Source organism: Dendrobates tinctorius, unplaced genomic scaffold, assembly GCF_039654945.1.
Source record: "Dendrobates tinctorius isolate UK_male_01 unplaced genomic scaffold, ASM3965494v1 ptg000259l, whole genome shotgun sequence".
NCBI classification, from domain to species: Eukaryota; Metazoa; Chordata; class Amphibia; order Anura; family Dendrobatidae; genus Dendrobates; species Dendrobates tinctorius.
This window is the reverse complement of record NW_027361926.1, coordinates 1,068,379-1,076,785: the sequence shown is the minus strand read 5'-3', so window position 1 is coordinate 1,076,785 and position 8,407 is coordinate 1,068,379.

Below are 8,407 nucleotides of genomic sequence, written 5' to 3'. Positions count from 1 at the left end.
TTTCCCTCGCTCAAGTAAATCTGCAAAAGGCATTCAGTGCACAGTAACCATGCGATTATGATGAAGCGCATTTATCATGCAAACTGCAGGGCAGGGCAGTGAGAGATCAGTGGGGGGGTCAGTAGTCTGCATTATGAATATCTCATCGGAGCACCACATACATGAACCCCGTCCTAGGGCACGAGAATCTCAATAATATGAAGCTGAAAATAAAGATTAAGAAACAGCCACAAGACGGCTTTCATCAGCCAAGGCATCATTTTATTCAGTATAACAGCACCGACCTGACATTGTGTGTAGGTCACTATGCACAATCCTGCTGACAGGTTCCCTGTAAGTAGGCGGCTTTATATCACAAGAGTGGATTTCGTTAGGAAATGGATAAGGCAAAAATGGAGCATTACAGAACAGAAGAAATTAGTAAAGAGAGTGATAAAATATGACGGTGTGGTTTTGCTCCTCTCAGAATTTTGAAAATTGTGTGAACAATTGGAAAAAAAATGTGGAGAGCATTAACCCCTTAGCGACAGAGCCAGTTTGCAGCTTAATGACCAGGCCAATTTTTACAATTCTGACCACTGTCCCTTTATGAGGTTATAACTCTGGAACGCTTTAATGGATCCTGCTGATTCTGAGATTGTTTTTTCGTGACATATTGTACTTCATGTTAGTGGTAAAATTTCTTCGATAAGTCTTGTGTTTATTTATGAAAAAAACAGAAATATGGCAAAAAATTTTAAAATTTTGCAATTTTAAAACTTTAAATTTTTATGCCCTTAAATCAGAGAGATGTGTCACATAAATTTCTTAATAAATAACATTTCCCACATGTCTATTTACATCAGCACAATTTTGGATGCAAAATTTTTTTGTGTTAGGAAGTTATAAGGGTTAAAAGTTGACCAGCGATTTCTCATTTTTACAACAAAATTTACAAAGCCATTTTTTTTAGGGACCACATCATATTTAAAGTCATTTTGAGGGGTGTACATGACAGAAAATACCCAAAAGTGGCACCATTCTAAAAACTAGACCCCTCAAGGTGCTCAAAACCACATTCAAGAAGTTTATTAACCCTTTAAGTGCTTCACAGGAACGAAAGCAATGTGGATGGAAAAAATTAACATTTAACTTTTTTTTGGAAAAAAATTAATTCAGAACCAATTTTTTTTATTTTCACAAGTGTTAAAAGAGAAAATCAACCACAAAATTTGTTGTACAATTTCTCCTGAATACGCCGATACCCCATATGTGGGGGTAAACCCCTTTTTCAGCACGCGGCAGAGCTCGCAAGGGATGGAGCACCGTTTGACTTTTTCAACGCAGAATTGGCTGGAATTAAGATCGGATGCCATGTTGCGTTCAGAGAGCCCTTAATGTGCCTAAACAGTGGAAAACTCCAACAAGTGACCCCATTTTGGAAACTAGACCCATTAAGGAACTTATCTAGATGTGTGGTGAGCACTTTGAACCTTCAAGTGCTTCACAGAAGTTTATAACGTAGAGCCGTGAAAATAAGAAATCCATTTTTTTTTCCACAAAAATGATCTTTTCGCCCCCAAATTTTTATTTTTACAAGGGTAACAGGAGAAATCATACCCCCACAGTTATTATGCGATTTGTCCTGAGTACGCTGATACCCCATATGTGGGGAGGAACCACTGTTTGGGTGCATGGGAGAGCTTGGAAGGGAAGGAGTACCATTTTGGAATGCAGACTTTGATGGAATGGTCTGCGGGCATCATGTTGCGTTTGCAGAGCCCCTGATGGGCCTAAACAGTGGAAACCCCCAACAAGTGACTCCATTTTGGAAACTAGACCCATGAAGGAGCTTAGCTAGATGTGTGGTGAGCACTTTGAACCTTCAAGTGCTTCACAGAAGTTTATAACGTAGAGCCGTGAAAATAAGAAATCCATTTTTTTTCCACAAAAATGATCTTTTCGCGCCCAAATTTTTATTTTTACAAGGGTAACAGGAGAAATCATACCCCCACAGTTATTATGCGATTTGTCCTGAGTACGCTGATACCCCATATGTGGGGAGGAACCACTGTTTGGGCGCATGGGAGAGCTCGGAAGGGAAGGAGTGCCATTTTGGAATGCAGACTTTGATGGAATGGTCTGCGGGCATCATGTTGCGTTTGCAGAGCCCCTGATGGGCCTAAACAGTGGAAACCCCCCACAAGTGACCCCATTTTGGAAATTAGACCCCCTAAGGAACTTATCTAGATGTGTGGTGAGCACTTTGAACCCCCAAGCGCGTCACAGAAGTTTATAAACGCAGAGCCGTGAAAATAAAAAGTCTTTTTTATTTCCACAAAAGTGATTTTTTAGACCCCAATTTTTAGACCCCCAAAGTTGGTAAATAGTGGAAACCCCTCAATTCTTGCTCCAACCCTAACCCCAACACACCCCTAACCCTAATCCCAACCCTAACCCTAATCCTAGTTCGCCCTAACCCTAGCCCAACCCTAGCCCTAACCCTAGCCCAACCCTAACCCTTAACCCTAGCCCAACCCTAACCCTAGCCCAACCCTAACCCTTAACCCTAGCCCAACCCTAACCCTAGCCTAGCCCTAACCCTAGCCTAACACTAGCCTAACCCTAACCCTAGCCTAACCCTAGCCTAACCCTAACCCTAGCCTAACCCTAGCCTAACCCTAACCCTAGCCTAACCCTAACCCTTATGGAAAACTGAAAAAAAAATATTTTTTTTTATTTCATTGTGTGCGCCTATATAAGGGGGTGATAAACGGGGGGGTTATGTACTACTATTTTTATTATTTTGATCACTATGATCGTTTATCATAGTGATCAAAATAATGAATGGAATCTGCCAGCCGGAGCCAGCAGATTCCCGGCGGGCGCACTGCGCATGCGCCCGCCATTTTCAAGATGGCGGCGCCCATCGGATGACGCCGGCGGGCGCGGGACCACCGGGAGGGGACGGAGGACAAGGGAGAGGTATCGGGAGTGGACCGGGGGGATCGGGGACCCTATTTCTCTATCCTCTGATGTGCGATCACATCAGAGGAAAGAGAAATTAAATGTAAAATTGCGGCTTTTTTTTTTTTTTGCGGTCGCCGTTATAGGGTTAATAACGGCGATCGCAAAAGCGGGGGTCGGTAAAAACCGACCGATTCATGTTCTCTGGGGTCTCGGCTACCTCTGGCAGCCGAGACCCCGGAGAAAATCCGACACTGGGGGGCGCTATTCACTTAAATCACAGCGCCGTGAATTAACGGCGCTGTGGTTTAAGTACCCTTAATTACCGCCGTTAAAAGGCGTATCGGCGGTCGTTAAGGGGTTAAACCTCGGGGGAGAGATAATCAACAGCTTAAACATCAGTGAGTTTTTTATTTTTAAATATTTGCTTATGTTGGGTTTTTTCATTATTATTTTTTTCTGAACAATTAGAAAAAGGTTGGGAGTGAAGGAATTAGGCCGGGGTCTCACTCGCGAGTGCAATGCAAGAAAAGTGTGCGAGTCTCTCGCCTCAATCCCCGGCACTGCCACCGGTGGCTCGGAGCAGAGCGTTCAACTGCAAAGAAATACATGCAGCCGCACACTCCGGTCCCGAGTGCCAGCGGTAGTGCCAAGTATTGAGGCCAGAGACTCTCGTGAGTGTCTCGCATTGCACTCACAAGTGTGACCCGGCCTTAGGAAGATTGTTGTTTTTATCTGATTTCCTCTTTTTGTATCTCTACAGTATGTTTTGTACAATAAAGTTGTAAAATTCAAAAAATGAGCAAACAATTGCAGGGTTCTAATGATGTCACAATGGGCTGGAGGCTATAGAATGCCCCGTCACCCAGGGTTCCGTTGAGGGTTTTAGTAGGCGTTTGTGGAGAGAGGAGTGTTGTGAGCGACTTGTGCAAATATGATGCCAAGAAAGCGATTTAAGAGTATTATAGTTCTCTGTGATACCGAGGACAGCAGCGATGATGACGATTTACATCAGGTGAGCATCATTTTATATTCTTAAATAAATAAAAAATATTTGGGATAAAAGTTCAAGAAAAGATGGTGGGACAGAAAATAGCGCTCCAAGTAGATGAGGTGATAACTCGGATCATGATTGCAGAGTAAAGACTGTGTCACTTGTAATATTTGTGACAATATGTCCATGTACTGGATACATAACATTGTATGAAGACACATAAATGTCACCACCGCCCCTATCCATAGCCTAACCATAAGTGTCCCATACCCCCGCTATACTCTGTATGTGGAATAAGCACAGTGGAGACCACACTCATATCGCTGCCCACCTGTAATCAGTGGAATATGGGGTAAGATTATAGATTGGAGATGTTCATGGTTATAGATTCTATCTGACATGTTTGCCATTTTTTCAGTCTCATCGAAGAAAGAGGCCAATACCGAGGTCTCCAGGCCAAGATAACACCACTGGCTTCAATTCGGGCCCGACTCCGAGTTTACCAGGTACTGTAACCCTAATCTAGTGAAGTCTCTGAGGTATTAATAAGCCATTGTAGTCACCGGGTGCAGATCACGTGCACATTGTGGTCAGGGCTTGGATTTATCGTTATTAGTCGTCTATGGTAGAGTTTATAGCAAACATTTCTGTTCAGCATTTGGTCAGGAATATTCATGCAGGCGTTATAAAGTCAGGCAGAAATGGGATTTGGGGATTGCTTCTCATGGTGGCCATGTACAGGGCAGATTACTGTAGCTGAAGGTGATTGTTTTGCCCCATGTACCTATAGGGAAACACTGGATAATTTATTAGGATTTATTTCTTTTGATATTGAGCCTCGGTCGTTGCTATTACAATATTCTAATAAGAGAGTTATATTGTGTTTCCCCCACAGATCTGAGTTTACCACCAACAGATCATGGTCCGGACAGTACCACCTGGTAAGACACGTTTCCTCCATTACTAAGTACAAGATGGGGATTAATGATTAATGATGGCTCATTACCTGTTAAATTTATTCCACAGCTCCGATGACATCATTATTGATGATGATGATGACGATTCCAATAGAGCAGCAACTTCCATGTATAATAGTAAGTTATCATTTCTAGACACAATCCAGGTTTATGTTATTGTAGAGGTAACAATTACCTTTCTGTACTGTCACAGGTCAGTTTCCAAATCTAACAATTACAAGGGCGCTGATCAGGAGTTGGAACAGTGAGCCACCTGGGAAATGTGCTGTAAATGCCAGTGTCAGAGAATGACAGCAGCATTTAACAGGTTAACAGAAGCAGGCAGAGCTCCAATCCACTCTTGGCTGTCAGAGGCAGATGATGGTTGAATGACACAACCATCATCTGCCATGAAAGAGGCGGGCTCAACTCCTTAGCCCTCTCCATTCATTCTCTACTGATGAGGGCCGTACATGGTTGCTAAGGGGTTAAATTACAGATACCTTACAGAGGTAATCCTATTTTACGCATGCTTGATTGGTGTGGATCCTGTGTCTCGGATATTTCCATATTGGGAGAGCAAGTCACCGCCATGTTGACTTATGGCCATTGTTATCCTTAGAGAATTTATTACAGATGTGCAGTACATTTACTTGTGTCTTTTTGGAAACCCAATAGACATCAATGGAGAAATCCCTGCACCAAGGAATCCCACATCTCCATTAAAACCATGGAGGCTACCATGAATCAGCAAATGAGGTGAAAATGGACCCCTACCATTTGAGGGTCCACCCTCCGGCCATTGAGGACATGTTCACTTCTGATCTTGTACTGAGCACATACAACATTACTAAGGATATATTACCTGAGTAACAGGTGGGATAGACATCTGAGAAAGTTTATGGACCCTGATGTTGCTGAACCCCATTATAATTTCAGATCCTGATCTGAAGGGAAGATCCTGTGGATTTCTGGTGGTCTGGTCAGCTATGTCTTCTGCTGTGGTCGGATCCCATATTCATAGTCTTATTAGTCCTCTACACTCTATATTTATAGACCCCTCTCTAGTACGGGCTGCATACTAACATGTCTGATTTGAGCCTTATAAAAAGTATTTTCACTCTTCCATATTTCTGTACAGATCATTTACCATCTGACAGCGAGGAGAGCTCCGCTACAGAGGAGAGGTAAGTTAGATCCATCTACCTCTATATAAAGCCATGAACTAGGCGAGATGTTTCCTGTGGATTTATATATTATTCCTTATCTTTGCCAGGACACCACGATGTAACATCCCCGGCTGTTTCCTGGAAGAAATTATTTCTCCTACTTCCATCTATGTTACCCACTTCCAGGAAAATAAGGAGGAGCTGGTGGAGCGACTGTACAACTTGTACAACCGGACAGTCTTCGATAATAAGGTATCACATCTTGTCATGGGTTTCTGGGTGATACATGACTTCTCTATTATCTCCCCCTTTAAACAATCAATTCCAAGAAAAATGGCTCTAACTTTCTAAAAAAAGGCAGATTCCTAACCCCATTGTCATGTTTCTGTAATATAGTTATTGAATATCTCAGGTAAATCTCACTTAGTTTGGTGAATGCCGTCACCCTCTTCCCATCTGTGGGACGAGAGGAAACCTTAGATGATCCACCATGCAGAGACAAAAAGATTAGCATTTTTTAGCTTGACGTTCAAAGGATTTTTACATTTATTTATAAGAAACATTTAGTTGATATTTGGACATTTTAGAATAAGGTTATTTTTATTTTTGTTCTCACATCTTGGACTTCTCGGTAGACCCCGCGCCCCATACAAGTAGACCAGTGCTGTAAATGACATATGAGAGTTGGGGACTTTGTAAGATTGGGGGTCAAAGAGTTTACAGATGTAATGGAATTTGTTTTCTTTATTTTAGCTCCCTTTGAAAATGGACATTTTGTGGAGCAAGAGGCTGAGAGCATCCGCCGGCCAATGCTGGAATAAGCTGCAGGACAACCTCCGTTTCTCATATATTGAGCTTTCTGAAAAAGTCTGCGATTCTGCCGGTAGGTTTCACATCACATCCATCCTACAGCTTCATAAGACAACCTGTATACAGGGCAAAAAAACTGCTACTTGTTATGCAGAACATCTTAGAAACTCATTTTACATACTGTCATAAGAAAAACTAAGTACACCCTCTTTGAATTCTAGTATTTTACATATCAGGAGAAAATAAAAAAAGTATCAGCTCCATAGAAAGTCCTAAAAGTAGGGAAATACAATCTCAGAAAACAACGAGAAAAAAATATATTGCATCATTATTTATTTAGCAAAAAGTAGGCCAAAAGGCAACAACGGTGTGTGATAAAGTACACCGTCGATGCAACTTCAAGTTATTGCTGCTAAAGATGATTCTAAAAGCTATTGATTGATGGGGTGTACTTATTTTTCACTCTCTGCTTCTGCATTTTGAAGTAGGTTTCGGTAAATAAATAACGGCACGGTTGACTTGTCACGTGTTGTTCATCTCATGATGTATTTTGTATTTTGTCCTGCTATGTAAAACCAAATAGTTCAATCAGGGTGTACTCAGATTTTGTCATAACTGTATAACCTCTTGTTTTAGAGCGAGTACGATCCACACTTGCGCATGAGATGTGCCATGCCGCCACTTGGATAATCAACGGTGAACGCAAAGACCACCATGGCTTGATATGGCAGGCTTTCACAAGAAGGGTAAACCTTATCCATCCCGAGCTGCCAAAAGTGACGGAATATCACAATTATACCATCAACTACACCTACAAGTACAAATGCCACCGATGTGATAAAGAGTAAGTGGATTTTATGACCCATCTCCTCCGGACACACAATCACTGCGGAGAGACGTCCGTGCGGTTCTGTTGGTGGAATGCTTTCATACTTTACTACTATCAGAGAGGACTGACGTCTGGGGGGCGGTAGGGTTTAGGATGCTACGTGTTATATTTTCTGTGCTGGGCCAGTTCTTAATATATCGATTTCAATTTGTTCTTTTGAATATAATCCATGGTGTTAATGAATGTTCATTCCAATCCAGTAACCAATATTCCTCTTATCTTTGCAGAATTGGGCGATTTAGACCAATACCTGGCAATAAACGTAAATGCCGCCGGTGCGGAGGACGAATGCGACAACTACCCAGCAGCTAAACATGTAACTATTCTTCAGAATATTTAGTCTCTAATTTGATTTCTTTAAAATGTAAAGTTGAGACACTTTTATATATTTTCCCCTGAGTAGCGAGACAATGAATATCTGTGTTCATCACCAGCAATTAGCGGTAAAGATCCAGAATCCGTCCTCATAGGTTCCAGATAAGCCCCGGTTACATTTCCCATAACTTGCTGGCTATGGAATGATTGACCATTCCCAGCAATTATCTACAATGCTCTGGAAAACCTTCTATGAGTTTACGCTTTGTTGGATGTAATTATTTTCTTTCTATTTTCAGGTTCATTATTGGAACAGTGAGATTCCTCT